Below are 11,037 nucleotides of genomic sequence, written 5' to 3'. Positions count from 1 at the left end.
GGATTTCTCTCTCCCCAACCAGAGCAGTCTCAGGTCCCGCGTGATTGGACTGGAGCAGAAGCTGTGTTCCACTCACCAGCAGTCTCAAAATCCTGTGGCCCATGACAACTTTTAAAAGAAAGCATTTAATTAGGACCTTGTTCACAGTTCAGAGGGTTAGTCCATGATCATCATGGCAGAAAGCAGGCACAGTGCTAGGCTGGAGAGAGAGAGAAAGAGGAGAGAGAGACCTGGGCTTTTGAAACCTCAAAACCCACCCTACAGTGACATACTTCCTCCAATAAGTTCACACCTACTCCAACAAGGTCACACCTCCTACTTCTAATCCTTCTCAAACAATTCCACTCCCTAGTAACTAAGTGTTCAAATATATAGGCCTATGGTGGCCACTCTCCTTCATATATCCACAAAGTTATAGAAGCCACCAAAACAACCAGACAATATACAACACAAATAAAAAACAGTTTGCAAAAGAAGGGCCTCCAAACTGCTTTATAAGACTCAGTGACCTAGCAAATTGTCAAAAGCTGAGGTTAAAGCTGTCTACCATTTAACAAGAAATGCCTTTATCTTACCCATCATGATTTGAAGAAACAGTGTGTTACATATTAGCAACATTAGCAAGGCCATTCATTAACAAGGTCATAGCTGCTAAGACTACATTCAAGATTCTAACAGGAAAAGTAAATGTTACATTCAAGGTTATAACACAAAAAACCAACCCACCTTTCCTCAGTAATCATATGTGTGTGTGTGTGTGTGTGTGTGTATGTATGTATGTGTGTGTGTATGTATGTGTGTGTGTATGTGTGTGTATGTGTGTGTGTATGTGTGTTGTGTGTTGTGTGTGTGTATGTGTGTGTATGTGTGTGTGTATGTGTGTGTATGTGTGTGTATGTGTGTGTGTATGTGTGTGTGTATGTGTGTGTATGTGTGTTGTGTGTTGTGTGTGTTGTGTGTGTGTATGTGTGTGTATGTGTGTGTATGTGTGTGTGTGTATGTGTGTGTATGTGTGTGGTGTGTGTGTGTGTATGTGTGTGTGTGTTGTGTGTGTGTATGTGTGTGTATGTGTATGTGTGTGTGTATGTGTGTGTTGTGTGTGTGTGTATGTGTGTATGTGTGTGTGTATGTGTGTGTATGTGTGTGTGTTGTGTGTGTGTATGTGTGTGTGTGTGTATGTGTGTGTGTATACATATATATTCAAGAAGTTAACCTCCCAAACACCAAACAACACAATTTAAAAAAGAGCTAAACGGAGAACGAACAACAGAAGAATCTCGAATGGCTGAGAAGCACTTAAATAAATGTTCAAAGTCCTTAGTTCTGGGAGCTAGTCTTTGCTGTGGCCAAGCAAAACTGGTCTTTTTCCTGTTGCAATCAACCACCAAGTAAAGTTATTACTGAAAACAATTAAAAATTCTCAAACACAATTTGCCTTTCTTTACCAACATTGTGTTGTGATGGTTTCTCACCAACATTTTTGGTAATCTGACTACACAGTCCACAGCCTATGTCTGACCACTCCATTAACCCTGCTATGGAAGTATAGCTAGAAAGGTTGACTGGACCATTGGTGTTCTGAAAATGAGTAACACACAGTTCGTTGCTGCTTTTTGAAATGTGTGAATTACTCCCTAATTTGAACACAGAACTTGTTAATTTGTCTTCCCTGGCTGTTGCTTTCCTATGAAAACTCTAAAATGTCCATTGAAAAACACTGAAGTGAATACAAGATCCAAGAATGAGTGGGAACATTGCTGGAAAAAAGAAAGATGAAAGAAAGGAAGGAAGGAAAAAAGGAAGGAAGGAAGCGAGAGATAGAGAAAGGAAAAGGAAAGGAAAGAAAAAGAGGAAAAGAAGAAGAAAACAAACACAAAAATACCCTAATTTTCAATGCTATATAGCAATCCAAGTGAATCTTTTCACTAGAATGTGTATGGCTAGCCAAGTCAGGGATAAGAAATCAAGCTTGGAAACGTGTAAACAAACAAACAAACAAATAAAATACAATATCAAATATGTTACAATGTTTTGTTTCCAAATTAAACCTCTAATGAACCATGGGAGGAAGACTCATGGAACTAATGCCTATCTTAGGTGAAACAAAATATCCACACCCCCAGGAAAGCAGAATTTGCTAGAAGTTCCAAGGCCTTGGCTGAGTAGGCGAGTAAGAAGACCTCATAGCTAGCTAAGCTAGCATTCCTGGATTCTTCAGTTAAAGAGCAAGGGATCCATGTCCCAGGCAGGCTAGGGATGAAGAAGATGCCCAGTCCCACAGCCAAAGAACAGTGGAGTCCCCCTGCCTGAGGCTTTCATCAGCATTGCTAATTTCCTTCCCTTCAAATATATCCCTCCCCCCTTTATTTGGCAGTAAGATTAAAGGAAGCTTTCAGGAAATTCCCTTAAATTGAAAAAGAAGTTGGTTATGGGTACTTTCTGTTGCCTAGAAAGCAAGAGTAAAAGAGATTAGGAAGCATGTAGAGAGTGGGGCATCACATGACTCACCCAGGGAAGCAGAGGGCTTCTAGGAAGACTTCTAAAAAGTGACGAGGAAGAGATGATGATAGTGGTGGTGGTGGAAGGGGGAGCAGAAATTGGAAAGAAGGGAGGGAGGAAGGGAGAAAGAGAGAGGGAGGAAGAAAGGGAAAAAGGAAGGAAGGGAGGATGGAAGGAAAGAAGGGAGGAAGCAAGGGAGGGATGGAGAGAGGGAGGGAGGAAGGAAGAAAGGAAAGACTTTAGTATACAAGAGAAAGCTAAAATCAAAACTAGTAAGTGCCCGTATTTGAAATACTGTCTGGCTTTATTAACTGAACCTCTAACAATGCTTGTTAATTACCATTCCGTTAAAAGTGGATGACTTTTCACATACCTGTGCTGACTTTAATCTTTTATATGTGAGATATTCTGACATTGGCTTGCCTTAAGTTTTATCAACATGCCCCCAGTGGTTTTGTAGGTTAAGTGTGCTTTTATTGGTCATGTGTATGTGGCTCCATTTAGATGTCTCCTCTTGTGGTTGGGGAAGGATCCTTAAAGGAAATGGGACTGATATTTACAGTTGGGGACAGAGAGATTTGGGATCATGACATAAGAATTTGCTGGAGTGCCTCACAGAGTAAGCCTGATTTTCAGGGACAGGCTGACTTTGAAAAGATCTATAGAGCCAAGTTCTGCTATGAGGATTCCTAAACATAGGCAGAGACACGAGAAGAAACAAAATCAGAGAGATCACAGAAACCTAACTCAGGGTCAGACAAGTCAGTGCTCATATTACATGCATGTTGGGAAATTTTTTTTAAAGAAAATAGCCTTGTTCTAAGAAAGCTTGAAAATAATTATTCAGGGGGTCAGTCTTTGAGACTTTGAAAGTCTACGGGTAAGCATCAATAGAACCAAATGATTCTTAGGGCATCTACTACGCAATGTTCACTGTCCTAGTTGCTGGGTAAATCAAAAAGCACCTAGATTCACCATGAGCTCAGGGCCGGACAGAATCGAGAATAATCCTGAGTTACTAATCACTCTGAAACCACGCGTGTATGCAGCTCTTAGGGGCTATGATCATTCGCTGAAGCAAGGGTTAGTCACACTTGCCAGCTAAGACCCAAAGCTCTGCAGACAGGAATCTGTTCCCCTTTCCCCCACTACTTTCTACAATTAACTTGCCACTATCAGTCGTGGTGAACCCAGCCATGCACACAACCTGACCTGGGACCTAGCTGCTTTGAGCTCAGAGCAAGATGAGATGGTGCATAAGGTCAAGAAAATGAATAGTTTACGACACAGTAGAAGGGGTCGGGGGTTCATATACCTGTTCATGGCCACACACTATGCTGAATTCAACGCTAACACAGCATGTTAGTGTAATTCCTCTGATTTTATATATAATAGGCTGGAGAGGAGCATCTGAGTCTGCTTTGCTTGTATGGGGAGGAAGGGTGGGGAACACACTGTGTTGGAGGGGAGGAGGGGAATGGTGGAGCCCCACAGGCCAGGAGTTGGCTGGGGGTGAGGCAAAGCCACAGCTGATGGCCAAGCCAGAAGTCCTCACTTAACACTCAGAACTAGAGTGTTTTAAAATCTGAATTTTTAATTCCTCCACTGTCTCCACTTACAGCCACGGAGCTTTAGAAAGCTCTCTGGCAAGGACATCTCGCTGAAGAGTATTTGAGGGAAGGAACCCTTCATCATCTCCCCAAGGGCTGAAATAACCCAAATGTGAGGATTTGCATCACTCTCCCTGCTATGCAAATCAGAGAGAAGCCTGCTGGGTGCCCTTGTTTATTTTGGTAAATGTGTGGGCAGTTGAAGGGAAAGGGGCTGTTTAAAATGTATGTGAAACTTTTAGTTTCAAGATGTTAAACTCTGCAAGAAGCAACTTAGATTCCTCGGGAATAAAATAAAACCTTACTTCAGAACTATGTAAGGCATAAACATACTTATGCTCTTTAAGGTTTTATTTTAGGTATATAGGAGTTTTGCCTGAACATATGCCTGTGTGCCGCATGTGTGCCCAGTGTCCAAAGAATGGAGGAGAGTGTTATCTAATCCCTTGGAACCACAGTTAAAGGCCACACTGAGCCACACTGCCTGTACTGGGAATTGCTCTTCGAATCTCCAGAAAAAGCAGCCAGACCTCTTAAATCCTGAGCTATCTCTCTGGCCCCATATTTAAACTCTTTAAGGCCATGTTGTTAGCAGTTTGGACAAGGATTGGGAACATTTTCTTCCAAGTGTAGAAGATAATATGCCTCACCTGACGGGAAAATATGTACACTCTTATGTTAAGCATGCTAGCCCTCAAATATCATAATTCTAGGTCCTGCCTCTCTTGTCCCTTCTAAGCGTGTCCATGACTTCTGTTCATCTAATCTCAGTGCTTCAACCAACCCTGGCTTCAGGATATAGAATATATGTGGAGTTTGCCTCCTGTCTCTGAGATTTCCCTCACTGTATCTTAGTTCCTGATGATTGCTCCTTAAACTTTTCCTTGTTTCCCATTGGTTGAACTACTCACTATTAATGCAAATTGGAATGAAAAAAAAATGCCATTGAGTGGCACAACTGCTTCCCCTATACATAGCATCACATAATTGAATTACACAAACTTTGAATAACAAGTTGTTATTGATATTAGTTACTTTTCTGTTGCTGTGATGAAACACCACAAACAGAAGACATTTACAGAAGGGGGAATCTATTTGGACTTACGGTTCCAGGAGACAAGGGTCCACTGTGTCTAGGAGGCATAGCACCAGCAGGGGTGGAGGCTGTTATAGAAAGCTCACATCCTCAGATGAGTAGGAGCAACTGGAAATGGTGGGAGTCTTTAAACTCTCAATGCTTGCCAGCAGTGACTTACTGCCTCCAACAAAACCACTCCTCCTATACCTGCCCAAACAGCACCAATGGGCACTAAGTGGTAGAATTCCTGTGACAATGGGGCAGATGCTCATTCAGAGCACCACTGTAGGGAAAAACAAACAAAACAATAGGTGATAAATCTATTTTTTTAAAAATGGGACTGGGGAGATGGCTCAGCAGTTAGGAGCACTGGCTTCTCTTCTATGGGTCCCTTATTTCATATCTGATATCCCTTATGATGGCTCAAACTGCTTGTAAGTCCAGCTCTAGGGGACTGGAGGAACTCTTTTGGCCTCCACAGATACCAAACATACATGTGGTGCACAGACATACAACATATGCTGGCCAAACAACCATACACATAAATTGCAATAATATATTTTAATTTAAAAAATAACAGAATGCATATGACTAGAAATGTATTCAACCAGATCTAAAACTATTGTTAGTTAGGTTTCTGCACTTAAAATATGCGGTATTGTCCATGTGATGAAATGAGTAGAGAGCCATGGGACGAAACAAGCTTCTTCAAGGAGACGCAAGTACATATGGAAGGTTAGTGTATGTATGACAGAATTGTATATTAAATTTCCAAGACAAAATGGGGGAAACGATGTGGCCAGTAGAAAAAATAAATAAAATGTGCATCTTACCCAAATACAAGAATAAAAGATAAAATGTGCATCTTACCCAAATACAAGAATAAACTCCAAGTGGATAAAAGTCTAGACCTAATAACCGTGTAGTGCTTCTTATAGCTACCAGAAGAAAATAAGGGTGAAGTACTCTTTACTCTTGATGTGGACAGCCCAAAACATCTAGAAAAAAATATGAGAGACTGAAAACTAGGGTTCCATAAAATTGAAAAGACCATGTACAAAAATCAAAAGACAATTGACACATGAGGAAAAATATTTGTAATATATACCCCAGGCAAGGGATTTTGAGCCTTAATACTTAAATAATTCATGAGATACCACAGACCAAATTATCAAGCACAGGACCTAAATAGGTGTGCACTACCAGGTCTTCTGCATATATATTAGAGCTTTTAGCTTAGTGTTCACCAAACAATTCACCAAAGGCCATAAAAGGAAACTAATGGTTTATTGTAGTTGCAAGGACAGAAGATGAAATGTTGACTGGGTTTATCTATACAAATGTTCAAAAACTTCAATGCTAACTTAGTCACGAGAATTATAGTTTTCAATTTTCAAGGAACCTGTAAAGCTAGTGACAGAAAATGATTATCTACTTAGACACCTATTCTTGATGGAAATACATGCAAACCTCTCTGTTGTAAATTTCTTATTCAATTTATGATTTAAATTTATGTTTGAACTTTTAATGAACATTTGTTTTTTTAAAAAAGGGAGGGGTGCTTGGAAAGACCATATGATCTATTCTTCTAGAAAAGGTACAAACTATGATTAAATTAGGGCAGAAGAAAAGAGCAAGATTAGGAGAGGGAGGAGGAGGAAGAGCAGAAAAATAGAGTAACTTAGAAATTAGGAGAACATATAGTCTAATAGGTTTTTCGACTTTACTTTTCCTTGGAAATGAAGATTAGAATCCTTTTTTAAAAGTGTCTCCCTTTTTCCTCTTCCTAAGAAAACTTTCCTGAGAGACTTTCAGAGGCTGACAAGGAGTTTAAAAAACTCTCAGCCTGAGGATCCTATGCAAGGAATTCCTGCAGAGAAAAGGACAAAAGAACCTCTTTACTTAATGCCCTGCCCTTATACAAAGAGTATCAGTGATTCCAGAGACTGCCTCTTCTGGCCTCAGAGTTACTTAAAGAGAGGTAAACCTTTCTTATCAGAACTCTGGAGCTGGCCTCCAGCAAGCAGGAAAAAAGGGAGGAGGAGAGGGAGAGAAACTATAGTCAGGATATGTTTTATGAGAAAATAACCTATTTTCAATAAAGATGGAAAACCAGAATTCATGAACAACCAAAATCAGTAGAAAAATAAAAAAATCATGCAAAGATAATTTTAATATATTTTATTTGTGCATTCTATATTTATAAAATATTTATACATTTTAAAGTATGCATAATATTTTGTGAAATAAGTTAAGTACAAACCAAGACTGCAGCTCTTCTCACCTATCAGATAAAATTAGTTTGAAGTACAATATTAGTGGCAGAGCTAAAGAGAGGCAGGTACATGCACAAATAGCTAGTAGAGATGACTGCAGATTGTCAGAATCCTTTCTGAGAGGGATGTGGTGGTGACTACCAAAAACGGTCCACACACTCACCTTTCACGGGAGCAATCCCACCTCCAGGAATCCCTTTCAAAGATACATTTCCAAAATTACATATGCAACTTATTCTTTGCAGAATTGGTTGGAAACAGCTCAGGTATTCATGAGAGCAGATGAATAAACTCTACCTCATACAGACGTACAGTCAGTCAAGTGTTAGGCAGCTGTGACTAACCAGTGATAAGGATTCTATGACATACACTTAAATGGGATACGATGCTGAGCAGAAAAAACTTGAACACATCCATAAAATGGTGCCTTTTGTGGGGGGCTACAAGGGGAAATAAGAAACTATACACATAGTTGCATGATGTGAGAAGGTAAATAGAGGAAGAATGACCTGGCCACTGAGAAGATGGCTTAGATGCAGGACTGTGTAGGAGCGAGTTGTGGGAGGATGGGGAAATGACAGCACCATAGGGTAGGTTGTGAGGGAGGGCAGTCGGTGAATCCTTTCCGATGGACTCTCTTCTAGGATTCTGGCTTTGCACAGCTGTCATAGCTGAGTTTCATCATCTGACTCGACTTGGAGCACCTAGGGACATACTCTGAGTGTGTTTGTGAGGTTGTTTCTAGACAGAGGCAAGATCCACCTTGAATGTGGGCATTCCCACATCCCATGGGTTAGGGTCTGGACTACGTCAAAAAGGAAGAAAAGAGAAATCACACTGAACACAGGTCTCCAGCTCCAAAACTCCCTCTCCCTCCCCACTTCCTCTTACTCTGACTATGAACACAACCTGACCAGCTGCCCCACAATCCCTCCATCATACAAGCCCTCACACATTCGAATGTATCCCTTCAAACTTTAGTCCAAAAATAAATCTATCTTTCCTCATCTTGATTTTGTCAGGTCCTTTTGTCACAGCATTGAGAAAAGCAGCTATTGAGGTTTGGTCTTTTGCTGTATACTTAATGCTAAGTCCAGGCCCCCAAGACCTGGTTGACCCAGAGACAAGAGAGTTCACAGGTAGACCCAAGTGACACTGTGTCGACAGCCTATAGCTGGGCAGAAGAGACATGGCAGGGTTTAGGGTTCCTGGGCTTGAAGGTCAGGGGAGAACCATGAGGGAGAGAAGGTGAGGAAAAGAGAGAAACCTCCATAGGTTAGATGAGTAGAGGAAAATGTAGCCCCGAGTGCTGGCCAACTGAAACTAAGAACAGCCCAGCTGCAACATAGTAAGTAATGACTCAGGATTATAGAGAGGAAATTTGTTTTGTTTCCTCCTTCCTTCCATTCCTTTTATTCCTCCTATCTGTCTGTCTGTCTGTCTGTCTGTCTGCCTGTCTATCTATCTATCATCTATCTGCTCAGCATCTATTTATCTGTCTATCAATCTACCATCTATCTGCCTAGCATCTATCAATCATCTGTTTATCATCTGTCTAGCATCTATCTTCCTATTTATCTATCTGTCTATTGATTTATCAATCTATCATCTGTCTGTCTGTCTGTCTATTTATATTTGTGCTGGGAGTTGAACCCAGGACCTTGTGTTTATGCTAGGCAAGCACTGAAGCACTGAGCTACATCCTGGCTCTTTTATTTTTTATTTATCTATTTAAAAAAATATTTTTATTGGGTGTTTTATTTATTTACATTTCAAATGTTATCCCCTTTCCCAGTTTCCCCTCTGGAAACTCCCTATCCCATTCTCCCTTCCTGTGCTTCTTTGAGGCTTCTCACCCACCCACTCCTGCCTCCCCACCTTGGCATTCCCTTATACTGGGGCATCGAGCCTTCCCAGGACCAAGGACCTCTCCTCTCATTGATGTCTGACAAGGCCATCCTCTGCTAAATATGCGGCAGGGCTATGGGATCCTCCATGTGTACTCTTTGGTTGGTGGTTTAGTTCCTGGGAGCTCTGGGGTGTCTGGTTGGTTGATATTATTGTTTTTCTATAGGACTGCAATCTTCTTCCACTCCTTCAGTCCTTTTTCTAACTTCTCCACTACTTAGCTATTAAAATCAACGAATTCATGAAATTCTTAGGCAAATGGACAGAATTAGAAAATATCATCCTGAGTGAGGTAACCCAGTCACAAAAGAACACACATGGTATACACTCACTGATAAGTGGATATTAGCCCAAAAGTTCAGGATATTCAAGAAACAATTCACAGACCACATGAAGCTCAAGAAGATGAGAGACCAAGTGTGGATACTTTAGTCCTTCTTAGAAGGGGGAATAAAATACTCAAGGGAGGAAATATGGAGACAAAGTGTGGAGCAGAGACTGAAGGAAAGGCCCTTCAGAGACTCCCCACCTGGGGATCCATTCCATATTCATAACCCAGACACTATTGCAGATGCCAAGAAGCACTTGCTGACAGGAGCATGGCATAGCTGTCTCCTGAGAAGTTCTGCCAGAACCAGACAAATACAGAGGTGGATGTTGACAGCCAACTATTGGACTGTGCATGGGGTCCCCAATAGATAGGAAATTGTAATAGCATAGAGGGTAGCTATATGCCCAGCTCTAGTATTAATTAAGGCTTATTTTAAATATAAAGGTCATGTGTGTGTTTCATCCGGGAACTAAATGGTCAAAGGTGGTATAGAAACCCCGGATTGAGATTAAAAAATACTACAACAAGCAACCAAGAGCAGGAATGGTGACAGCTCGCTCAAGCTACACTGACAAAATCAACAAGAATGAGAAAAGAAATGTCAAAAGAAGTATGTCAATACCCGGAAACAATCAGGAGGCAAGAAATGAGTAACGGTTTGCGGGGGGGGGGGGGTTCAATACAAACATTAACAGAAAACCAACTACAAAAGTGTGAAGTGAGCTTAAAGAATCTGTTGGAGTAGAGAGAATAAATATCCACAGCATGAAGAGACTCACCAGAGATTCCTCCCGGAGATGAGATCTCATCCGGAACTGATGCTTGGGAAAGACAAGATGCTCAACCAAACAAGAGCAAATCAATTCCATGACCACACACAGAAGGAGAGGGGAAAGGAGCTGTACTGGCTAGTTTTGTGTCAACTTGACACAGGCTGGAGTTATCACAGAGAAAGGAGCTTCAGTTGGGGAAATGCCTCCATGAGATCTAGCTGTAAGGCATTTTCTCTATTAGTGATCAAGCGGGGAGGCCCCCTTGTGGGTGGTGACATCTCTGGGCTGGTAGTCTTGGGTTCTATAAGAGATCAAGCTGAGCAAGCCAGGGGAAGCAAGCCAGTAAGTAACATCCCTCCATGGCCGCTGCATCAGCTCCTACTTCCTGACCTGCTTAAGTTCAAGTCCTGAATCCTTTGGTGATTAACAGCAATGCCAAAAGTGTAAGCTGAATAAACCCTTTCCTCCCCAATTTGCTTCTTGGTCATGATGTTTGTGCAGGAATAGAAACCCTGACTAAGACAGGAACTAAGACACTGAGACAGAAACTAAAGACACAGTA

This window comes from Mus caroli, chromosome 10, assembly GCF_900094665.2.
Source record: "Mus caroli chromosome 10, CAROLI_EIJ_v1.1, whole genome shotgun sequence".
Classification (NCBI taxonomy): domain Eukaryota; kingdom Metazoa; phylum Chordata; class Mammalia; order Rodentia; family Muridae; genus Mus; species Mus caroli.
The sequence above is the reverse complement of the archived record's forward strand: the minus strand, read 5'-3'. Positions refer to the sequence as shown.